This window comes from Panthera onca, chromosome E1 (assembly GCF_046562875.1).
Source record: "Panthera onca isolate mPanOnc1 chromosome E1, mPanOnc1 haplotype 2, whole genome shotgun sequence".
Classification (NCBI taxonomy): domain Eukaryota; kingdom Metazoa; phylum Chordata; class Mammalia; order Carnivora; family Felidae; genus Panthera; species Panthera onca.
Window position 1 is genome coordinate 13,302,300 of NC_138352.1, and position 24,624 is coordinate 13,326,923.

A 24,624-nucleotide genomic window follows, 5' to 3' on the forward strand; every position below is an offset into this window, starting at 1 on the left:
GGGACCCGCCACCGTGCCCTGAGGGATGTTCTGGGTGTCCAGTCCCTCTAGGAGGCGGGCACCTGCCCGAACGCAGAGGCACATGGGAAAGGTAGCAGCAGGGGAGGGGCTGCAACCTGGAAAGAGCCTCCACGCCTACGTTTCTGAGAAGCGGACAGGTTGCAAGTAAGTCTCATCTGGGAGGCGACTCGTGGAGGAAGGGGAAGAGGGGAACTTCCAGGGGCCAAGGAGAGAGGCTGCTTTGCAGCCCGAGGGGGAGTGCCCAGCTGTCCGGGAGGGGCCGAAAGGGGGCAGAGCAGGGACACGCTAGACGTCTCCCTGTGCTGAAGTGGCGATCCCGGGCTCCCCAGGAACCGGGGAGAGGCCAGGACCCAGGCGCAGCGGTGAGCCCTGTGCTGCCCCGACCACACAGTTCCCGAGTGCCTCTTGGAGCCGTGACCTCCAAGCCCAGACAATCTGTGCACTCTGGCAACAGGGCATACACATCAGTCTGGGCCCTCCAGGGCCCCGTGGCGGCCCGCAAGTCTGCAGGTGTGGGGCCAAGGGTCAGCGGGGCAGGTGGCCTGAGTGGCCGCAGGCTTTGGGAGGGGAGAGCGAACCTTCCAAATGGAGCAGCCTTGGGGCCAACTCACAAGGGCTTTGGCCAATAGCTGCCAGCTCCAAGGAGCTCATTAGCGGAAGGACGGCCGCCAGCTGCACAAGTTGCTGCTGGACGTGACGAGGGGAGCCGGAGTCCCCCGACCTCAACCCTGTGGCTGCCCTGGGAGCGTCCGAGGCTGGGCAATGAGCCAGCAGGTGAGACAGACCCATCCCCCATCGTGCCCCTGCCGGTGCCCTGGGGGTGGGCGGGCCTGGGGGTGCATTCTGAAGGTCAGCCTGGGCCTGAGAGCAAGGCACCCCCGGGTCTGCTCTCTGGACAGAGCTCCAGAGCAAGGACCAGAAGAAGGGGGCTCAAACTGAGCCCCCGAGCAAACCACCTAGCCTCCCTGCACCTGCTCTCCCCACCTGCTCACCAGGGCCGATCGCGGCCCCGTGGGCTCAGCGCCCATCTGCGTGCTTTGCAGAGCTGGCTCTCCCTTCATCCTCTGGGAGGCCCTACGAGGCGGGGCTGAGCATCATCCCCATTTGACAGGTGAGGAAACTGTGCACACAGCGGGTGACGGGCGCCTGGACTCGGCCCCTTCCTGCTGTCACTCTCTGGGAGGTGAGCAGGGTGCGGAGCCCTCCACGTGGCAGGACACCGAGGTAGCGCCCACTCCGCCACCCCAGGGCCTGGCCCGATCCACCGGCCTGCTTGTTTAATCACCAGGTACGGACGTGCAGGGTGAGGGTCAGGGTGGGAACCTGCCTTGTCCAGCCTGAATGCCTCCCTCCCCCCACCCCTGGCCAGAGTCAGTCCTGGGGGGTCCTTCTCCTCTGCTGAGGCTCAGCTTCTTTGGGGGACCCCTCCCCACAAAGTGGGCCCAATGTGCCTGGTGTCCTGCACCTCCCAGCCTCCTCCAGGAGACCTAGTGCCATTGGAGGCCTCAGCTCCCGCGTGCCGTGTGTCCCTTATGGAACTCCCACACGGGCCTGATCTTCCCTCAGCACCTCAGAGCTAGCACCCCTGGGAAGGAAGGATGTGGCCCCGTGGTGGGTGCTCAACAGAGTCAGAGGTGCCCAGAGGCTGCTTCCGAGAGCAAGAGGAGGTCAGCTGGTAGCCAGGCTCCGAAGGTATCACCACCTGCCAAGGCCAAAGCTAGCACCCAGGGGCCAGTCCTCTGCCCAGAGAGGCCTGGTCATGTCACGCCTGTGGCACAGGATACAGCCCAGCTGGGGCCAGCTTGCTGTCACCTGAGCCTGAGGGGTGTCCAATGCCCTGACCACGTGGAAGAGGACGAATGGCCAGCGGGGCAGCCATTGAGTAGGGGAGAACCGGGACATGAGAGAGATTTTCAGTCCGCATCACAGATTCATGCTCAGGATGAACCTCAAAGTCCTTCCCCAGCTCTGATGCCCCACCTGCTCTGGTCTGTTCACCCCCAGACCTCACCACCCTCCTGCTCTTTCCACAGGCTGCACTGGCCTTCTTGCTGGCTGTGGAGCTCTCCAGGCACACTCTACCCCAGGGCCTTTGCACCTGCTCCAGCCGAATCCCACTTTTTAGGGGGTCTTTGCTCAAATATATTTTCTCGCCTGGATTAAAATCACAACTCACTGCCCGCCCCCCACATCTCCCTCACCCCCCCCACCCCCCACCCCCCCACACTCCTGCAGGCTCTTAGCTCCTGCAGGCACAATACGGCATGCATATTTGTGTATTCTGTTGACTGTCCGTCTCCCCTAGAGCAATGTAAACTTTACAAGAGATTTTTATGTTTTGTCCACTGATGTGGATACTTATGTGTCTCTGGAGCCCAGGACAGGGCCTGATTCAGAGCTGACACTCCATAAATATTTGAGTAAGTGAAGGAGGAAGTATGAGCACCCATGAAATAATATGCACAGAATTCCTCCCTCCTCCCCTCCCCCTTCCTTCCTTCCTTCCTTCCTTCCTTCCTTCCTTCCCTTCCTTCCTCCCTTCCTTTCCTTTCCCTTCCTCCCTTCCTTCCTTCTCCTCTGCCCCTGGCAAAATGGTGTCCTGAACAGCAGAGAGGCCTGGAAACAAGTTGCAGGCAGAAATGCCAACCAGATTCCACAGAGGGTCCTCCAGGACCGTGCTTTCCACGCTGCTGTGTGCACACGGGTCTCCTAGGAATCTCCTAAGATGGAGATTCGCTTCAGCAGGCCTGGGGGGGCGGTGCGGGCGGCTGAGCGTCTGCGTTTCTCGCCAGGTCCCAAGTGAGGCCCGTGCCCCAGGTGATGCGGATGCGGCTGGAGATGGGACCACGCGGAGTCTGGCTCAAACACCACGCAGGTGGGGAGCAGAATTCTATTCTATTCTAAACCGTTTCATTTTATCCGATCCCCACGGCCACCCCGATCAAGGGATCAGGCTGGGCTCAAAGTCTGCACATACACCCCCCCCTCCCAGCCTTCCTTGCTCAGACAGAGGTCCCCAGAGTGGCTGCCCCTCCCGGTTTCCCCTCCTCCTCCGTCAGGGTCTTAGTTTCTGACGCGGCCTGGAAAGCGGCGGGGGGAGGAGGGCATCAGAACACCTGCTGTGTTTACACAGCATTGCTGGGGGTTCCAGCATTCATAGTACTCAAACTTTGAGTTACTTTGAAATTCCTTTGTCTGCCAGGGCTGAATTCTCAACCGAAATAACCACTCTGGAAGGGCTCCTCCTGGGTCATGGCTGTGTAAGAATTATAAATTACGTGGTGAAGCCACAGCCTGACCACACCTGGAGTGTGGTAACCGAGCCTCAGTCCTGCCGTGGAGGCTCCCCAACCCCTGACCTGAGTCTGCTGAGCTCCCACAGTGGCTGCGGGGGAGACCCCAGAGGGGAAGGACACCTACGGCTGGCCCGCGCGCAGACGTGGTGGGGACACGGCCCCCCTATCTTGGTTCCCTGCTGCAGGGTCGCACACGCTCTCGGACATTTCTCTCTGAATTCCACCTCGGCTGTTCTCTGAAGGAAAATCAATGGGAAGATCTCAATTAATCACACGGGGGCAAATTGATTAGGGTCCTAAATTAGGTCAGTGCTGCTGTCTGCTCAGAGGGTAGGACCCCTTAATCATGGTTTCATTCGTGGGAGGTGGACCACAGGCAGAGGTGGAAAGATCTGGCCAGTCTCCGCGGGCTTATCGGGAGGGCCATGGAGGGGAGCTGGTATCTGTCCCTGGCCCACTCCCCCTGCATGGCGCTGGAACACATCCCTGCCTGGGGCACGAGACAGGCCAGGCCATGACCGCTTTAACAGAATCACTCTTTTCCTTCCTGCTGGATGGAAACCGACCGGTATGTCCTCGGCCATGAGTGTGGGGGAAGCCTAGACCCTTGGCCGCCAATCACCTGCTCTGGTGACCTTCTCCTCCCTTTGTTTCCGGTTTCTGCTAAAGGAGCAGCCGATGAGTTCGACAGGTGAGGCCAGTAAAGGTAAGCATCAGCCAGCACCCCCAAGAATTCTCCCTTGGCCGTTCCTGGTGGCTGTCACTTGGCTGAGCCGGGTTTGGGGCCTTCAGCTCAGGGAGGGTGACACATCTGGGGCTAGTGAGGCATTCCAGCATCCCGAGGGCTCTGAGAAGCTCGGTGATCCCTCCTTCTCTGGGCACTGGAGGTCTGTCGTCTGGCTGCAGAAGGGTGACGGTCCTGGACACGTTCAGGCCAGAGTGGAACCTGCAGCAAAAAGGTGAATGTTTCCATGATTCCATTCCTTTCCTCCAGCACAGCATCTTGGAAGGAGGCCAGTACTTGTAAGGAGCAATCCAAGCGAAGATCAGTACTTTATAGGCGCTTTGTAAATTCTGTAGCACTTTGAATTTATGTTATTTGTTTGGAACGCTGAAAAGGCACACAGACTTTCTGCTGACGCTGTGCCTTCTCTCCTGGGGCAGGTGTTCACCTGTCGCGGAGGCCCTGCTGGAGAAGCTTGCCCTGCTCTGACGCAGCTCTGTAAGCGGCTGCCAGGAGAAGAGGCCGGAGGCAGAAGGCTGCTTCGACTCTACGTGAGCTCCCCTTGCCTTCTCTCTAGGCTGGCCGGCCGAGAGTCGCCTGGAAGGCAGACAAAGGACGCTAAATGCCCCCACAACCCCCTGCCTGGAACCACAGCTCCAGGAGATCTAGGGCCCAAATCCCCAGTGCCTAGAGCGGTGACTGGCACACAGGGGCAGTATTTGTTGGCTGAATCACGCTTGCACCCTATTAGAGGGGCGGACTGTGTCCCCCACAAAGGTATCTCCGTGCCCTAACCCCCAGAACCTGTGAACGTCACCTTGTATTTGGAGAAAGGGTCTTTGCAGATGGCGTAAGTTGCAGATCTGGAGATGAGATCATCCTGACTTCAGGGTGGGTCTTAAATCCAATGACAGATGTCCTTATAAGGGACACTGGACTCCACTGACACCTGGAACCACCAGCAGCAGCTGGGACAGGCAGGAAGGGTCCTCGCCTGTAGTCTTCGGAGGAGGGTGGTCCTGCTGATGCTGTAACTCCAGGCTGTACGAGAACACGCTTCTGTTGTTTTAGGCCCCCTGGTCTGTGGTGAGTTGTCACAGCAGCCACAGGACAGGCATGTACACGCTCGGGTCTGCAGCTTACTCCCGGCAGGACACGTTTCCCTCGAACCTCCCCGAGGCCACCCTACCTGGTTCTTTCTGTCGTGCTCCCTGGGCCCTCAGAAAACACGGGCACAGACTATGGGCACCTCTGGGGACAGGCGGGAGCCGCTGCCTCCGTGGGGCTTCCCCCTGGCCGAGGCCCCTTTGGAGGAATCTGCCCAGACGGAGGTGTGGGGAAGGGCCTTAGCCACCCGGTCGTCACTGCTGCTCCGGGGACCCTCAGTCCAGAAGAAGGCAGAGTTGTGGCAGTGCATCAAAACAGCACTGAACTTTCCCAGAAAGCAGTCGGTGCGGCCTCTGTCCAGAGCTGACTTTCTGCCACCTTCTCAGCAGGAGCCGTGCCCGGCGCTGGCTCGGTTGGGGGGCTCGGTGGGCAGATGCCATCCCCACCCGCATCTCAGACCACCAAAGGCAGGAGGCAAACAGTTCCGGAGAAGAAAACCCCTCGCTGCCTCTTTGCCAGTACAAATGCTCCCAAGGAAACCAGACCTCATGAGATCGCCCTGAAGGTTTTTAATTTAACGCCGGTTTCCTCCCGAGAGCTGGCCCTGGGGGTCCACAGTGAACTGTCTTCAGGGGCCGCTGGACCCAGGACCCGGGGCCTCTCACCGACGAGTGCGTCATTGGCAGTGTGACCGTCCTGTCCCTGTTCCTCTGGCCTGATCGGCTCTCAGGCAGGACTCATCAAAGCTTTTTGAAAACCCAGGTAAATTATGTCCACCGGGTTGCCGGGATGCCTGTCATTTGATTAACTTTTCCAGAGCGCTCTGGTGAGTGGGAGAGCCCGATTTCCCTTCAGATACGTGGAGCGGTTTGACCTCATTACCTCCGGGCATACAGGTCTGTAATTCCCAGGGTCTCCCCGGCTGATGTTGGCGACTTTCCAATTTCCAGAAGGGGCTTAGTTTCCGAATCCCTTTCAAGATCACCGCTATTTTATACTTTTTAATTCCATTAGGTGAATCCGCTCCCATTCCGGAGATTTACTGGGCTGGGATTTCGCAGGTAAGCTTATAAACTGCTTCCCGACAGCCCCGGCCAGGGAAGAGCCTGCCAGCTCTGGGCAGGTCGTGCGTACCAGAGGCCGCAGGTGACTGTGCACAGGTGGCTCGGAACCGGCTTGGAGTGGGGCCCGAGACAGTTCGAGTCAACACGGCCCGTGGCTCAGCGTCCGGCTCGCTCAGGAGTTTCGATTTGCTCCTCAGGCTGTCGCTACACAAACGGCTGGGACAGTGGACGGCTTTCCCGACAGGGCTGCCTGCCGGTGACCGGGGAGGTGAAGCTGTCTGCGCAAGCTTCTGTGGGCGCGCCCCCGCCCCCCTTCTGCAAGGGATGGCTTTCCTTTCAACCTGAAGACTGGGCCACCGTCCGGAGGCAGGAACACCCTTGAAACAGTTAAGGAGGTCCCTGGGCACCGCTGTCCTGGCCCATGTCCCCCAGCTGGTGTGGGACCCCGGACGGCTGGTGGCCCCTCTTCTCTTGAAGACACTCCAGCCCCTGAAGGAAGTGTCCTCCCTGTCCTGGCCTGGCCAGCGTCTTGCCTCGCTGCCCTCGGTTCCTGCTGGCCTGGTAGGTGTCTCATCCGGGTGACGTGTGTTCTGACGGGACCGTTCTGTGATTGGAACCTTCCCGGTACTTCTCGCAAGGGGATTCTTAGCCACCGTCAGGAATGGACGCGTTTGGCTCTGTGTTCATGTAACCGGGGTTGCTAATCGGCCCCAAAGGGGGTCCTGGCAAAGGGCTTCCCAACCCTGGAATTTCCTGAGTGATAGGAGGGTCTCTGTCACGCTCAGCTGGTTTCAGGATGGGGGCAGACCACCCACCTCCTGATCAGTGGTTGGAAGCCTGGACCAGCCCAGGTCCTGGTCCCCGATGGGGGCTGGAGGTTGAGTTCAATCAAGTGGCCAAGGATTTAATCGATCATGCCTACGTAATGAATCCCTCATGGAAACTCTGGGCACCGAGGCTGGGGCAGCTTCCCAGTAAGTGAGTAAACGGATGTGCTGGGACCGTGACGTGCCTGATTCCACGGGGGGTGGGCGTGGAAGTTCCCAGCTCCCCCTGGGGTCTTGTCCTAGGCATGCCCTTTATAATGAAACTAATCGTTATGTATAGGGCTTTCTTTCTTCTTCTTCTTTTTTTAATGTTTAATTGAGGGAGAGGGGGAGAGGGAGAGAGAGAGAGAGAGAGCGAGAGAGCCAGTAAGCATGAGCGAGGGAGGGGCAGGGAGAGAGGGAGACACAGAATCCGAAGCCGGCTCCAGGCTCCGAGCGGTCAGCACAGAGCCCGACGCGGGGCTTGAACTCATGGACCCTGGAGTCATGACCTGAGTCAAAGTCAGACACAACCAACTGAGCCGCTCAGGCGCCCCAGTATAGGGCTTTCTTGAGTTTATGTGACGTTCTAGCAAGTTACAGAACTGAGGGGTCATGGGAACCTGTGAATTTATAGCTGCTCAGTCAGAAGGACTAGTGTCTCTGAGGTTTGGCTGGCGTCTGCGGGGGACGGGCCCCAGGCCTGCGGGGTCTGCTGCTAACCCCGGGTGGTCAGTGCCGGAGCTGGAGTGCAGCCCGCCCTCTGGGGTGGACACGGGCACCACGTCGGAGCCGTGCGTCTCTGCGTCCGGGCCCCAGTCTCAGCTCTGAGTCTGGGGTGGCCCAGTGTTGGGCGAGCCGCTTAGCCCTGTGGGCCTCGCCGTCTCCTCTTCTAGCTGACGGGGCTGGGACAGACGAGCTCCAGGGTCAAACGCCGTGAGCACCTGTTCACCCGTCGCCGTGGGGGGAAGCTGCGGGGACCCCTCCGTCTTGCTGGTCAGAACCCAGCTGCCACTGTCCTTCCGGGAGACCGAACCCCCTGGGCCGCGGAGAAGCCCAGGAAAGATCTGGGGAGCGCCGAGTGTGGGAGCGAGCACACAGCTCTGGCTTCAGTGCTCTATGGCTCTGGGTCCACGGGTATCGACTGCCAGCACCCCGTGTGCTGCCGCCCCCCACCCCAGGCCTCACCTGCACATGCACAGATGCTCTTGGTCTCGTGAACGTTTCGTTTTCTGCAGGAGTTTTCACCCTCCTCTCTCCTCTAGCTTGACACCCATCTTGTCCCACTGTTCCCGAAAAGCCCAGATTCCCTGCACCAGCATCCAGGGTGGCGTGTGAATGCTCAGGGTCGGCAGGGTCTCACCCGTCCTCCAGCCCGGCCCTGGCCGACCCCACCTGACCTTTGTGACGATGCCAACGCTCCCCCGCCCGCTGTGTCTCCCCTCCCGCCCCGGTCCTGGAGACTCCCCCCACCATTACAAAGTTCTCCCTTGGCCACGACTGACCTCTGCCTTTCCCCAGGGTCCCAGCCCTGCCCTCTGGGTCACAAAGGTCAGAGGCACCTCGGTGGCTCGGTTGATTAAGCCTCCGACTTGCGCCCAGGTCATGATCTGTGGTCTGTGAGTTCCAGCCCCGCGTCCGGCTCTGTGCTGATAGCTCGGTGCCTGGACCCTGCTATGGGTTCTGTCTGCCTCTCTCTCTGCCCCTCCCCTGCTCATGTTCTGTCTCTCTCAAAATAAATAGACATTAAAAAAACGTGATATAAAACATTAAAAAAAAAAAAGGTCAAGTTTGATCCCCTCCTCTGAGACTGACTTCTGGTCTCTCATCCAGCTTGGGGCTGGCTGCCCACATCCCGCGTCCCGCATCCCGGCCTGTGGGGTCAGCAGGTGTGCCCGCTGCACGTCCCCTCCTCCTGGGCACCAGGTCGCACGCACGGCCTGGCCGACTCCAGCCACTGTGACGACCCATCCGATGGCCTCCCCCTCCCTGCCTGTCTTCACACCCCTTTCCCGTCCAGCCTAGATGCCCTTCTGGGGTGAATAACATCCACCTAGAACGTCAGCACATGACCTTATTTGGAAACGGGGGTCTTTGAGGATGTGGTAAGGTCCTACTGGATGAGGGTGGCCCTAAATCCGGTGACTGGGGTCCTTACAAGGGCAGATTTGTGCAGAGACGCAGGCTCTCCTGGGCGAGACGGCCGTGTGAAGACAGAGGCAGAGACCCGACAGATGTGGCTACAAGTTCAGAAGCCCCCGAGGCTGGAAGAAGCCCGGAAGGACCCTTCCCTGACCTTTGGAGAAAGCAAGGCCCTGCTGACACCGTGCTTTTGGATCTGTGGCCCCCAGAACCACGAGAAGAGGTTTCTGTCGTTTGAAGTCCCTGGTTGGTAGTACTTTGCTATGGCGGCCCCAGGACACTCATACAGACCTCCGATTCAGTCCTCCAAACCCACACGTTGTCCTTGACCCCACGGCATGCAGTACTGCTCCCCGCCCTCCCCACTGCCTCCAGACTGAGAACAACGGGAGGCCCGCACCCCAGGACAGAGGCCCTATTCCCGTCTGTTGCCGTGGTCGGCTGTCCAGCTGGGTTCCTTCTCCCAGTTCCCATGGGGACCGTGTGACGCCTCCTCTGTTCTGCCCCAACCTCTGACACCTGACTTGTCCCAGCTGTCCTCACCTCCTACTCCATGGAGAAAACAGGAGCCATCAACTCCCCGTCTGTCCTCCCTCCTTTGGGGGGAGCTCAGGGTCCTTCCCAGCTGCCCCCCGCCCCGGGCTGTCACATTCCTTGTCATTAGCATGTAAAGATAAGAGCACCAAGTGCCTGGCAAGGTGACCCCTAGCTGTGGCCCCACTGTCCCTCCTCGCAGCCTGCTCATCACTGTGTCTGTGTGTCCATGGGGGAAGGGAGGGTGGTCTCTGCCCCTCCCACGCCCCTGCTCTCATGGGGCCACTGCTGTTCCCTCAGTGCTGGACCCTCAAGTCCCTGTCTGTCACTGTCCCCCTCCTGCTTGAGCCCCCTCCTGCCCGAGCCCCTCCCGACCTTGGCTTCTGCGGGCCCCTCTCCTGCTTTTCCTCATCTCTTTGCCACCTGCCTCTGTTGCCCCAGATGTGGGAGGTTCCTTGGGGGAAGGAAACTCTGAGCTTTCCCATCTGCACTCACAGGACCACCCCGTCATGCTTCTGAGGGTTTCCAGATGGAAGTCTACGGGACTCCCCCCCACCCCGGGGCTCAGAGCCACATCCCCTTGTGTGTTGGACCTGCCCACTGGGGGTCCCACACACCCCTCAAAGCTCCGGGGCTGATCCCACCGCCCTCCCCCCAAACGCAGCCACCCCCCCTTGCTTCCCCAGTTGTTAGAGTGCCTCCCTGCCCTTCATCCCCTCTGCCCTGGGGCTGGGATGAGCATTGCCACCCCCTATCCCCCCACCCCCGGCCGCGAGAGTCTTGCAACGGCGCTCTGTGTCAGGACATAGCACCCAACCCCTCCGGGCACCCCGGGGATGCAGGGGCCGAAGGAGGGGGTAGGGCCCAAGGACGGTGGGGGGGTCAGCTCTGCTACTTTGTGAGGCGAACCCACAAGTCAAAGGCGCGGAGACAACGGCCCTCGCCCATCGAATGACCGTGATGGCTCCTCACGCCGAGTGTCCTCTGTGCACCACCCGCATCCCATTTCGCAGGTTAGGTGACGAGGCATAAAGGTTAAGTCATCTGTCAAGGTCACGCAACAGCATGCTGGGGCTGGGATTCGGGCTCACTGTTTTCGGGACGTCAAAACCCAGCACCGACTTAATTTGCGGGGACCCGTGCAGAATGACAAAGTGGCCCTGTGTTCAAAGACTTTCAAGACGGTGACAAAAGAGCGTTGAGCCGGGGTTGGGGCCCTCAGGTGCTCTGCCGGGACCCCTGCCCCTCCCCATCCCCACCATCCCTCTCCACGGGTGGGGCTTCCCTCCTGCCTTCAGACCCCTCCGAGCCCCCTGTGTACCCCGGGAATGCCTGGTCCTTGTCTCCTCCAGCCAAGGCCTTCTCCTAATCTCCCTCCTCCTCTCCACCCCACTCCGCCCAAAAGCTCTGTCCCGAGGCTGCTTTGCTGGGCCCCCGGGGAAATCACCAGGCCTCCCCGGGACTCCTGTTTCCTCACGAGAAACGGTAAGGACACAGATCACAAAAGGGTGCAGAGCCCCCAGGAAGTGTCAGGTCCAGGAGAAGGGGCCCATCCCATCACGACCCCACGGGAGAAGGGGGCCTGGAGGCTCAGGAGCCCCAGCGGGGCACAGAGCCCACCCCAGCCACCAACCAGGCGGGCCTGCTTCTCACAACTGCCTCCTCTTGTCCTCCCGACAGCCCCCCGGCCACAGAAGGAAGTAAAGGGAGTCCCCCTGAGGAGAGAGACGGCCCAGGATCAGCATCTACTCCGCAAGCGAACCGACCCCGACCACAGCCACTTGTTAAATGCCTGTTGGCCTCCCCGGGGCCTCTGGCGAGACCCTCTTGTCACGTGCGCGGGAAGGCTTTACTTGGGCCTCGCTGTCCTGTCCCTGGGGCAGCCCGCAGAGCTGAGCTGAGCTGACCCCTGACCTTCACAGGTGACACACAGGCAGTACCATCACTTACTGTCACAGCACGATGCTGGGAATGGCCACTAACGTTCTCTCCCAGGCGGGTGGCCCTCGGCTGAGTCCCCCGAGTCCCCCCGCTCCCAGACCCTCCAGGGGCCCCTTCCCGAACCTCCTCCGTCCTCTCCCTGAGAGCCTCATCCACAGCCTTTCCTCTTGCTGGGAAATGTGTCCACGTGGGTATTTTGTTCAGCTGGGGATCTGGCAGCTGACTCTGTCACCTGACTTGTTTCTGGGCGGAGTCCAGCCCGGGGCTATGGGGGAGGCCTGGCTGCAGGAAATCGGGGTTCACACCCCATCCCTAGCTCCGCCCTGCCCTCTGTCCTTCCCATGAGCTGGAGTCCCCTCTTCTGCCTGTCCCTGTGCCCCCCTTTCTCTAGACCCATCCCCAAAGCCACGAGAGCAGGGACAGTGGAAGGAAGTCCTAACCCAGATGGGAATGAAAAGTGCTCCCACATTCTGAGGGGCTCTGCTTCCAAGGAATGGGAAGGGGGTAGGACTGACACCCACCTGGGGGGGGTTTGGGGTTGAAGAACAGGTTGGTGACCGATGGCCTCTGCCTGCACCAAGGTCCCCTGACTCACTGGGGCTGGGAACTAGCCACCAGCTGGATGGGGGACAGGGGCTCCCTGGCTGCAGGGAGCCCAGAATGTTCTCTGAGCCTCCCTTCTGTGATTCGGATTGACTTCTCTACAGCCGGCTTGGAGAGCCACCCACAGGGACCAGGGGCTGAGGCCCACACACTTCTGTCCTCTGCCATTGGCCACACCGCTTTCCTGTGGGCACATCCCTTCCAGAGTCGGTGCCTCAGCACAGTGTGGCCCAGATTAGCGTCCAGCCCCACGGCGGCCACACATAGAGATGGTCAGGGGTCAGCAGGACCGCTGAGCTAGGGCAGGGGCAGGTGCTGACCCTGCCCACGCAGCCGGCTGGGCGAAGGCCCCCTGCTGGCCCGTCCCCGCCATCAGCGTCCATCTGTCTGGGTGTGGTCACCCACCCACGAACCCTTGTCATGATGCACCCCTGCCTCTGGGCTGCAGACACCAGAAAGCCGCGGGGGGTTACCACGCTGTGGCCAGGTGCAGGCGTCTGGACCTCACTGCCTCAGTTTCCTCGTCTGCAAGACGGGGAAATGGTTCTCTGCTCCTGCGGTGGCCGCGGAGGTTAAGGGAGTGGGGCCTGGTGGGCAGGAAGCATCCCTCTCTTCTCTCCCCTTCAGGGGACGGGGTTGAGCCCCGCAGGTGGAGGCCGGGAGCTGGGCTCCCGTGTGTGGGGGCAAGGGCCGGCCTCTCTCCTCCTGAGGGGGACCCCCACCACCATGGGGTTCAGGGAGCTGCCTCGGGGAGCCCGGGAAGTGCCTATGTGGTCAGCGTGGCTTCGGGTCTCTTCACTCTACACGGGCTGGGGCACAGTTAACGGGCGTCTCCGCACATCCGGTGCCCCAATCTGCTTGTCCCCCACTTGTCCCCATCCCGAGACATGGCTCGCCATCCACCCCGTTGCTCAGCTCAGAGCCCAGGAGCCAACTCCCAATTCTCCTCCGTCTCCCCTCCCCCCAGACCCCCAACCCTCCACGGGCAAGTCTCAGGGCTTCCCCCAAAACACGGCCTCAGTCCCCTTCCCTCTGCATCCAGGCCACCGTGTGTCACGTCTCCCTTGGGCTCTCACGGATGCTCCTTGATCTGCCAGCTGTGAGGGTGAGGGTCCACTGCCTGCCTTACACCCCGCTTACACCCCACCTTATATCCCACCCTATACTCTGCTTATACCCCGCCTTACGCCCCGCCCTACACCTCCTCTGTCTCTGTCTCACCCCCACCTGGCCTCGTGCCCTCTCCCCACCTCTACAGTTTCCTCCTAGAGCTCCCTCCTCCCTTGCCAGGTCCTGTCACCAGCCCAGCTCCTTCCTCCCCTCAACCCTCACACCCCCTGCCCTGGAGCCCAGCAGGCTCTGTCCCCTGATGTCACCGGGCACCGAGGTCTCAGAGCTGAAGCGTGGCCCAGGCCTCCCACAGCTGCTCTGCTCTCTGCACAGTGGGGTGTCCCGTTAGTTAATTTGTGGACCAACTGCTCCCACCCCCCAGACTACGTGCTCCGTGAACTCGGGGACCCTGCCTGTCTCCCCATCGCTCTGCCACCTCCCAGCCCCTGTGCAGTGCTGACTACGGAGCCTGTGCTCCCTGAAATAGGAGAAGGGATGGAAGGATGGGCAGCCGTCCTTCCTGCGGGCGGGGGCCGGCTCTCTCCAGGGATTTGCCCAACTGTCTGCGGGTATGAGTGGATGAGCAGGTGCCCCATCAGCCATCGCTGAATAGCTTAAGCCCTTGGTGGGGGGCCGTGCCCCGCCCCCACCCCTATTAATACCATGTAAGCGAGGACACGTCGAGAGTTTGGGTTAGAAGCGAAAAGCAAATTCGGAGAATGACAAGACGGGTGTGTGTGGGGGGGTGGTGGCCAGGAGAGGGGTGGCCTTCGGTTTGCTTGTCCCTAGAACAGGAGAGGTGGCCCAAGAGAAAACATACGTCCAAACAGGTACACGTGTGCGCACAGCAGCACTGTTCTCCACGGACAGAAAGCGGAAGCAAACCCAAAGGTCACCGGCTGGCGAGTGGATACGTGGCGCGTGGGGCGTCCACACAGTGGACACCTGCTCCATCACCGACGGGCTCGAAACACCATGTTACGTGAGAGAAGCCAGGCACGAAAGACCACGGAGAAAATGACTCCGCTGATGTGAGATGTCCAGAAAGGTCAAATCCACAGAGACGGGAAGATCAGTGGTTGCTTGGGGCTGGGGGAGGGGGGAGAGTGGGGGAAATGTGCAGGGGGATACTGACGGGCACAGGGTGTCTCCCTGGGGTGATGACAATGTCCTGAATCGAGGGTGGTGAGGGTTGTGCAAGTCTGTGGCTGTGCCGACGAGCCTCGTGCTGTGCACCTTAAGCGGGTGAATCGTACGGCGTGTGAATTCTATCTCCAAAAAAAAAAAAAAGCCGAGTTTCTTGACCGTCTGACTCGCCAGGCTCGCCCAGACCATCTATCTACGTGCTCGGACTCACCCTCCCGGCCACAGCGCACTGGGGTAGGAATGGCTGTCGCCCTCTTACGGGTGAGTAAGCTGGGGAGGACTGCCTTGCCCTCGATCGCGGGGCCGGCGAGGGGACCCACGATCGCGGGGCCGGGGAGGGGACGGGGCGGGACCCGCACGTAGGTCCGTGCAGCTCTAGAACCCGCGGCCCCACGGCCACCACATCGGGCGCCAGCACTGTCTGTGATGAGCTCTGGGCTTCCGACCTGCCTCTCGGGTGTGGCTGAAAGTGGGATGCCAGCTCAGGGCGTTTCTGCGGGATGGTGTGGGCAGCGGGTGGGCGCTGGGCAGACTGAGCCTCACATGCCTCCAGGGACCGCAGGGGCCAGAAGTGCAGGCCGCGCTGCCTTGCCTTTCCAGATGCATGCCTCCTGGCTCCCTGGGCTGCCCGCCCACTCGACCACTCGACAGCGCTGGGGTTTAGGATCGGGTTCCCCCCGACCCCGCCGCTGCCCCGCCCCACCCCACCACACTGCCTGGCTCTGCTTGAATCGTTCGACGCACTGAGGCCAGCAAGGATTCCACGGTGGGGGCTGGGGGCCTGCAGCTCATCTTGTACCTTGTACTGTAAATACAGAAACGAGTATTACGATTTCGTTTAATATTTAATACAATCAGGTTAATACGCATTCCAAACTCCATAAATGATCATTAGCAGAGGGTTCTAATTGTGCTGGCGGGATCCGACCTCATGACTAATTAAAAGACCAGAAGACATTCCCACGTTCAGCTCCCCGAAACACCGTAAATTAGCCCGACCCATGCCGCTGGAACTGACGGGGTGTGCCAAGGAGAGGGCACGCCGCTGGGGGCCTTTGCCCGAGCCGTCCAGGCTCGCTGCCTGGTGGGCGGGCGGCCCACCGTGGGAGCCCAGAAACCCCACTTGGTCGGTGGCGGTTGAGGGACACGCGTGGGGAGGGGGCCGGCCGGGGTGGAGGTCGGTGGCCGGCGATACGAGCTTGCTTGTAGAGGAGAGCAGAGGAGGGTGGGCTCAGGGGACGCCGCGTGCCGATCAACACCCTGGCACCGTCCACTCGGTCGCCCGCGGGCCCTGCTCGCACCCCACGGTCCAGGAGGCGGGCGGCTGTCTCAGTGGGGTTCTGGGCCCGGCGGCCCACGAGGGCTCCAGGGTTTCTCCCCAAGCAAAATCCCAAGAGCTGCACTGGCAGGGGGCAGGCTTCGAAACCCCAGGATAGCTCAGACTACAGATACGCACAAAATCCCCGCATTTCAGGTGTGTGTGGCCACGTCCGAAACTGGGAGTGTCCCAGACAACCCGAGACGCGGGCTGGCTACAGGCCAGGGGGCTTCGTCCCCTCTGCTGATCCCCAGGCCCGCCTTTCCTGTGTTGGAAGGCGGGCCTCTGCGGCCCTGTCCCCCAAGCCCCTGACAGCTGTCCCCGGCCCCACAGTGCCAGGCTGCCTGCAGAAACTGCACTGGAGGAGAATCTCCATCTTCTCCCTCGGAAAAGCTGAGGGCCCAGCTCTTGGTAGCCGGTAGAGGGGAAAGGCCCCCAGGGCTGTGCGGCCTGCATCACCGATGTCTAGGGCGGTGGCTCACGTGCCTGTCACATAACACCGGTTCCCAGGAGGTGGGCTTTCAAGTCAAGCACTTCCTGACCCCACCTCTTGGCTGCTTTAGGCTGGCAGGAGCCTCTGCCCCGCAGGATCCCGCCAGGAAGCCGCCCACCCAGTGGGGTGAGCTGGGCCCCCGGCCCCTGTGCTGCTGAGCTCGCCCAGCACTGGCCAGAGCCGCACCTCAGCCTGGAGCTCTGCCACCCACTGCCCTCCTGCCGGAGGCACGGCCGAGTTAACCCTCCTGTCCCTGCTCTGGACGAAGGATGCGGCCACATCCCTGGGGCAAGCGGCCTGTGTCTGCCCGGCTGACGTACCAGGGCGCACGGTGCCGGAGAGACACGTGGTGACCGGGGATGGAATGGAAAGACGGAGGGGACGGGGCCAGTAAGCGCAGGGCCAGCAGCTGGACTCCCTCCGGACACTGTCAGCTACTGCAGGAAGTGACGGCGGCATCTGATTTTGATCGAGTGCCGGCCGCCTTCATAGCACGTTCTCTGTGTCCTCGCGCTTCCCGAACTGCGGCCTGAGATGTGGGCTGCTTACGTGCCCACCTGACAGGTGAGGGAACGCGGGCTTGGAGGGGCTTCAGCCAACGGGCCGTTAGGCGGCAGAGCTGGGCTGAAATCCCAGTCTGTGGGACCCGGTCCTGCCTGTGACCGGTCGAGGGCGGGGGAGGGCAGGGAGGGGCTGGTGGTGGGGTGAGGCGGGCTCGGAAGCTGGGCTCGGCGTCTCGGGATCAGCCTGGCAGGGATGTGTGTTTCTACCTGCGCAGCCTGGGCGCCGTGGGGACACGGGACCTGGTGCGGGGCAGGCGCTGAGCATTCGCTGAACGGCCCTCACCTCGCGCCTTTTCGAGGCTCCTCCTCCGTGTGCTGGGACCACAGCTCGGGGCGGGGGGGGGGGGGGGTGAGCGAGGGTCCCCCGGAGCTGGGTGCACGGTGGGTGTTTGGTGAACGTCGGGCGACAGAATGAATGAGCGACCACGTGACACTCCAAGTGACCCGGGAGCGTTGCTTCTGGCCAGCCGTGGCCCGCCACCCTTTCCTGTGCAGCTGATACTTGCTCAGGAAGGCAAACCCACCCCCACAACCAGCGAGGCAGGTTCTCTTGGGGGTCTAAGCCCACCACGGGGCGGGGGGGGGGCACTCTGGGCTCCGCGTGCCTGCCCCCACAGGAGAGGGACGCAGAGCAGCTGTGTCCAGCGTTGTCCAGCGAGGAACAACCAGAGGTCTCTGCGGCCCCAGTGCAAGAGAGGAGACGCGGGTCCAGGGCAAACTGGCTGCGGAGGTGGGCGGTTGGCCGAGGTTGCTGGCGGAGCGACCCAGAAAAGGGGTCGTTAGCGACTGACCCGTGCCCTCCCACCCACCCCGAGTCGTATGTTGAAGCCCTAACCCCCAACTGTATCTGGGGGTGGGGAGCTGTTAGGGGGTAATTCAGGTTCGGTGAGCTCAGCAGCGTGGGGCCCCGGTCTGATTAGATCAGCGTCCTCGTGAGAAGAGGAAGAGACACAGAAGAGCCCCGTCTCTGTCTCCAAGCACACATGGAGGAGAGGGTACCGCGAGGAGGCGGCCGTCTGCAAGCCACGAAGACAGGCGTCACCAGAAACCAACCTGCCCTCGCCTCGGTGCCCAGGGCCTCCAGCCTCCAGCGCTGTGGGGGGTGAGCGTCTGCGGTTTAGGGTCAGGTCTGCGCAGCCCCGCAGGCTGAGGCATGCGCAGAGGGGAGGGCCGGGCTTGGCGCCCAGGTGGTGCTGGGGACACACGTTAATTCCAGTTACGGGTGCAGCTGGGAGTACGGCAAGCGATTTCGTCGCCAGACCGAGGGCGCGGCCCGTGTCACAACGCCGGTGTCTTAGACCCCACACTCAGAGGCCTGGACGTGAGCGGTGGCGCCGGCGGCCGGGGACGTGGGCTTCCAGGCGGCCACGGCTGGCACGTGATCCCTCGAGTACGCGCCCGCCTCTGCCGCGAAGCTGGGTGGGCGCGCGAATGGGCCCTGGGGGTGTCTGCTCCCCTCCCTGTCCCCAGCTCCCTGGAGCTCCTGGCTGTATCCTGGGCATTAAAGCAGCGGGGGGGAGGGGGAGGGAGGGCAGAGAAAAGATCACCCTGCCCACGCAGGAAGACCACAGCAACAGCTGCGGGTGTAGACAGAAGTCACACGCTCACACACACGCATGCCACAGGTGTGCACGCGTGTACCCACAACCCCGTGAGAAAACCATCAAGGCACCAAGAAGGAAACACGCAGGTTCTGTTGAGTGTCACGCGTGAGCAGGCCCGGCAATGACACGCCCAAGAGGGGACACGGGTACTCAGGTCGCCGCAGGCCAGGTGGCCACAGGACACACTCACACACCCACGCAGAGGCAGGGACAACAGACCCTCCGAACCACGTCCGCAGGCCCCTCCCAGGGGAGCTTCACACACATCCCGAGCCCTTTGGACTTGCTCGGCCCCTCCAGGGGACACCTTTGGAGGAATCACACTCATGCTGCTGGCTGGGTGTTCAGAGTGCACTGAAATTAAGGCCACGGTTGCACAAATGCGTGGGAGGGGCGCGAGGGCTGGGGGTTTCTCTGGATGCCACGCTGTGTGTCCACACTTGTCCATATGTGGAGGAATGCGTGTCCGTCCATGTGTCCTCCTCCTGAGGCCAGGGACAGGGCACGAAGCTAGGGCAGGCCATCCGTGGGTGGGGTCCTCACATTTCTGTTCCAGAAAAGCTGTGGGCACGTGGGGCGTGGCTTTGCCGTCCATCATGCGGAACTTGGAACATTCCAGGCAGAACCTTCCAGAAATCGGGAGTGGAAGAGCACAGGCCGTGAACCAAGCCTGTGAGCGAGGCAGAAGGGCTGTTGGAAAGATGCCCACCGTCCCTTGCTGTGGGCAGGTAGGACCTCTGCAGCCAGATACACCTGGACTCCAGCCCCTGGCACAGAGCAGCTGTGTGGCCTGGGGACTTCCTATCACCTTCAAAGTCAAAGTCTCTCTGCCTGTGGAACGAGCAGGGCCTCGCCGAGTCGGGGGGCCACGCGGCACTGTAATGAGAACCCTCCCGATGTCCCGGGCACGGGAGGGCTGGGCGCTGGCACGTGGCCGCGTTGGGATGGCCCCACTGCCCTTTGGGTGTTGTGTTGGCATTCACGGCCCTACACGGCCAGCGCGTCCTACCCCGTGAACGGCACCGGGGGATCTTGCTGGGGCTCACACCCAATGGTGCATGGATTTAACCCCGCTGTCCTCAAGGGCTTATAACACATCAAGAGGTGCTAAGATCAGTAAGTGGCCTTGAGGGTGCTATTTTTGTTTAAGTGGGTGTGTGCGTGGTCTTTCCCTTGGCCAAGCTCTCCCGGTACTGGCACTGGGTGCTCAGAGACCCCGGCGGAGGGGCAGCCCTCGGGGACACAAACCGCCATTAGGCTGAAAACAGACGCGTCAACATAGGCACAACCCATTAACGCGATCATTGTCGAGCTGGTCGGCGGACTTTGCTGAGACAAATATATCTGGAAAGAAAACACCGGCGGGAGGGCGGGGGTGCGGACGACAGGAGAATGACATTAATTCAGAGGCTGCTGTATTGGGCTGAAGTTTTATTTGCTTCTGGAGATAGGTGCTGACCAAATGGTCTGCAGCTTATTACTGACCCGGGCAGCCCTGGGGAGGGCTGGGGAGACACGGGCACGGGTCTGGGGCACAGCGGGCGGGGGCGGTGGTGGGGCTTTCCGGCAACTACAAATCAAAGGGAAGGTTGACTGAAAACACAGCCGTGAGACAAGACAAGGTGGGGGGGGGGGGGGCGGTGCCGAGAGAGAGAGCCGGGCTGTATTGGCTGAATAAAGTACAGGAAAACTTCCATGTCAAAACGTTTTCCCCCTAAGGGACTCGCTGATGCATTTCCTTTTTAGAAAAGGGTTCTTTTCTGCTCTCGGGAGCTTAATTTCATTCGGAATGAAAAATGACAAGAGTGAATTGGACCAGTGGCTTGGACCCAGCCTGAGCTGCTGGCTCGATGCACATCATGTTTATTTAGCTGAAAGCCAGGCTGCGAAGCAGTTGTCTGCACCAGAGCAGAGGAAAGGGGACTGTGTGTGTGTGTTGGGGGGGGGGGGGGCACTGGAGGCAGAGACCCTCTCTGCTGGGGTGCATGCCGCACGCTCTCTGGGGGGAGGCTGCCTGGACCAGGCGGCAGGCTTCCCCGGGGACCTCGGTGGGAACCGTCGCCCGCCTGCCCCAGGCCCAGCCGCCCGCCGTCCGGGCTGCAAGGGCGGGTCCAAGTGTGTGGGGGCCAGGCTGCCCTTGCTTCTGGCCCTGCGGGGGCTGGGACAGGGGACCTCGAGAAGCCACCTGCCGCTCGCCGGCACCAGCATCCTGAAGTCAAAGCCACCCAGCCGACGGCTCTTGTTTTATTTTGGCTGTGGGAGCAACAGCCCCCGCCCCACGCGATCCAAGCGCCTCTGCTTTCGGGGCAGGCGTGGAAAGTTTCCGTTCTCGGGAAAGGAACAGAGGCGGGGTGGGAGGAAAACCCTGCCAAGGTCATGGGTGCCTGGCCACGTGGGTGGGGAGCAGCCACCGACAGCAGTGTTTGCTTTCCTCTCCTGGTTTTGTTTTCAGAGCTTCTAGAATAAATGGAATAGAGGAACGTTTCCCTGTTCCCACGGTTCACGTGTGGGTGCCGTCTGGGTTAGGAAATGCGCCGGATCCAGGTGACTGGTTGTAGGTGCTGGAATTGGCCGGGAGTCCGTGGAGACCCGGCATGGGGGCGCACTTCTGCCCCCACGGTCGCCGGGAGCCCCTCCGTGCATCAGGGTCCCCACGGCAACGGCTTCCGATGTCAGGCCGGTCATGGCCTTGGGTATCAATCCAGCTCCTAGAACTGAATGTTTCAAAACAGAAGTATTTCCCTTTTAAGAGATCGTATTGTTCCCTTCACTTGTGTGCTTAGAGGTGGCTGTGCGTTCGAAAGCCGAGTGACTTTTGTCTACACATTTCCGTGGGCAGGTGCCTAACGTGAACAGTCCTGTGTTCAACACAGCGCTGCCCTGGAGAACCGCGCATAAGGTCTGAGAGCAGTCTGGGGCTTAGAAAATATTGGGTAAAGAAAGTCTGGCTTATGACATTTAACACCTTTCTGGAACGTCTTACTACCCCCCAATCCATAATCCGAATGTCTTGCTCCAAAAACAGCAGCCATCGTCACAAGAGTGACGATCAAGTCTGGCGATCAAGTCGGGGACCCCCGTGGGAGGGGACGGCTTATAGCGTCCACAAGGAGATGGCTGGAAACGGGCTCGCCGGTAGACGCAGGCCTCCTCACTCAGCGCCGTCCTACAGGACAAGGGGTCACGTAGGGACCCGAGAGGTGGCAGGCCGGGGGCCCTCGAGCCTCTTTCACCCTGGGTGCTCCGAAGGAGAGCAGCAGTTGCAGAGAGAGCCCAAGCTTTGCAGACGGTCTTGGATTTGAAACCCCGCCCAGGTATTTCTGTCCGTGCGAAGCCAGTGACACGGTCTCGCTCCCCGAGTCTCAGCGTTCCCGTTACGAGACGGAAGAGGCACCGGCTGCCCCTCGGGGGTGGCAGAGGGCCCAGGAGGTGCTAGCAGGGCGCCTGTCGCCGGGTGGGCACTGGGCAGAGAGGTCCATCCAGCCCTGCTGCGGGGCCTGAACTCCCTCCCCCCTCCACGTGGCGAATCTGGTGCCCCGCCTTTCTGACCCAGCCAAGTGGATAACCAGGGCATAGCAAAGGTGCCCACAGAGCTCCCAGTGCCCTCTCCTGGCCCACGCGGACAGCTACTGTGCTAGTTCACAAAAACGCATCCCAGAAGATCCCAGGAGGCTTCCTCTTCATTTCTGATTGTCTTCCATTAGCAGGGGCTGCACATACTCCAGCAGAAAATTGTTTCTGCCCCAGAGCCACTCCACCAAGTAGGTAACGACATGTAAACAAATATTTAAACGTGTCAGAGAAGCTGATCCTAAAGGAACCGCGCTGTGAGTCCTTGTGGTTTCCCGGACACTCATAGGCGAGGCCCCTAAACTCGTGTTCCGCTCCTCTGTCTGCTTTGGTGAGGCCGCGCTTTTGTGCCTGGGGTTCTGTTCAGGCGGGCACGTCTGTCCTATATGGAAGATCGACGGGCCAGCCGGACGCCCTCCTGGAAGCCAGGTGCTGATGAAAAGCTGGCAGCCATTGCCGATAAAGGGTCCTGTCTCACCTCTCTGCTTGAGGGGACCCTCCTGGTTGGCTCCTGTGCCTTAGCGGTCACTTGGAACTCTCTAGAACGTCCCACCTCTTGGGAGCCTGGCAGCCCCTGGCTCCACAGCTGCACGGCTAAGACACACCTGAGTGGGGCCCTGACCCCCTCTCGCACCCACATCTCCCGTGGCCCCCAGCTGCAATCCTGCCCAGAAAGGAGACAGCTGGCCTCCTGCCGCCCCGTGTCAATACCCAGCTCGCCTCTCCTTCTGCAGCGTGTTCCCGACGGTGGGCAAAGCCCGTGGAGCAGACTGAGCTGCAAGGGAGGTGCTTAACGCCCTGCTCCCGATACTCATTAGCTGCGCAGTGAGTTTGCACATCCCTGGGCTGGTTTCCTCCTGATACGTGACAGAGCTTAATACGTCGCCACTTCCTGCCTCGCCAGCCGCCCCGAGGGAGCCACATCCTCACGGCCTTTTGCTAACTCCCTGCCAGGGGAATCCGCGGCCTTCTGGTCCTCTCCCTGGGCGCTGAGGAAAGGAAAGGGTGCCGATGTGAAGAGGACGAGGACGCCCACCGGCTGACCGGCTCCACCTGGGGGTCGGCGTGCCTGGCACAGAGGGCCCCCTGAGCACACGCTGTCTGGCTCATTGCCCTGCAGATACCGGCGGGAGCCCGGTTAGATCACAGGCATCATGGAAACAGCGTCCCCGGCCAGTCCTGAAGGCACACACCTGTCCTCTGCCTTGGACGCAGAGCCTGAGAAAGCGTGTGTGATGCGGGCCTGGGGACGGGCTTCCCACTCCGTCACGCGGGCCCCGCCGTGGGGACAACAGATGTACACGAATGAGGACATCGTTGCTGGGAGACAGACCTCTGATGGTCCATTCTGGAGAGCGAGGGCTGCGTTCCATCAAGTGGACAATAGGCCTCCGGACCCCGGTGCGCTGGTGTGCCCGGGACCCCCACACTAAAGCTGAGGGGTCCCTGCCTTTTGGCTCCCAGGATGGAGAACTGACAGGAGACCCTTCTAGCTGGAGAGCAAGGAGCTCCCCTCACCTCTAGCCGAACCGAATTTCCCAACCTGCAGGAGACCCTGAACGTGGAGTGTCTGTGCAAAGAGAGAAGGAAATTGAGTTTCAAGCGATTTATTTTTCCTCTCGATTAGGTTTGCATTGAGTGGGGGAGGGGAGGGAGAGACGGAGAGGGGCTGGGTCAGCAGGGGGGCCCGGGACACCCTCTGTGTCTTCAGCGCAGTGTTCTCCCTCTCTGCTCCCCCGGGGGGGGGGGGGGGGCCCTGTGACATGCTCGGCAAAATCCACAGTGTGGGACCCTCAGCCGGGCCCCGGGCAGGGCCAGGCCCGCCACCGATGGGAGACTGGTTCAACGGCAGGCACCTGGGCCCCGCCGGGCAGCCAGGGTCCTGCCCTGCCCTGAGACTCAGATTCTCAGGTGGGCTCTGTGCTGGCAGCCGGTGCCACAGGGGTGGCTGGCGTGGGGAAGCAAAAAAGAAAGAAGAGAACATCCTTCCCCCACGGTCAGACCCCACAGTGTTCGGGGAGGAGCAGATTCCCTCTGGGAAGCTTCCTGGTGTGCAGGGCCATGCTGACCACTGGGGTCTCCTTGGAGCTCTGAGCTTATGGCCGTGAGTGCTGACCTGTGTGCCCTTCCCCTGATGTCGGGGCACACAGCTGTGGGAGGTGACGATCCCACTGCACGCTGTGAGTGGGGCCCCAGAATTCTCCCTCAGACCGTGGCTTGCTGTGGGGACAGGAGAGACACCTCCACACCCCCTTTCCCACCACACACGCTGGTGTTGAGTGCGCTTGGAGGAGAACGGTCCTGCAAGCACGCGAACACAACGGTCCGGAAGGCGGGAACAGCCCACACGTCCCTCCGCAGGTAAGTGGATGACCGAAACCCGGTGTATCCTCATGGTGCGATATTACTCGGCACGGAAACGGGAACAAAGCACAGCCTAGATGGGCCTTGGGAACCCGGCTGCGTGAAAGGCCACGACCTATGCTAGGATTCCATTTTTGGAGAATGTCCCAAATCCTTAAATCCACAGGGATGGGTCACAGACTGGCGGTCGGCAGGGGCTGGGGGAGGGGAAAGCCGGG

At 61.3% G+C, this 24,624-nt stretch overlaps 1 protein-coding gene and 2 long non-coding RNA genes across 7 annotated transcripts in view; 2 read left to right on the plus strand and 1 right to left on the minus strand.

Annotated features, from left to right (window-relative positions):
- The window catches only part of RBFOX3 (RNA binding fox-1 homolog 3), a 456,714-nt gene that overhangs the window by 143,198 nt on the left and 288,892 nt on the right, over positions 1 to 24,624 (minus strand). The gene's annotated exons all lie outside the window — the stretch shown is intronic.
- LOC132687239 (uncharacterized) lies at positions 484 to 3,810 on the plus strand. The gene is made up of 3 exons (XR_009613994.3): positions 484 to 795; positions 1,133 to 1,309; positions 2,814 to 3,810. It is a non-coding gene; the product is annotated as an uncharacterized LOC132687239 (long non-coding RNA).
- Positions 5,843 to 8,734, plus strand: LOC132687240 (uncharacterized). 2 transcript variants are annotated; one of them, XR_009613995.3, is made up of 4 exons: positions 5,843 to 6,209; positions 6,410 to 6,598; positions 6,998 to 7,190; positions 8,284 to 8,734. It is a non-coding gene; the product is annotated as an uncharacterized LOC132687240 (long non-coding RNA). The 2 variants fall into 2 exon arrangements; XR_009613996.3 differs by having other exon boundaries at positions 6,998 to 7,186.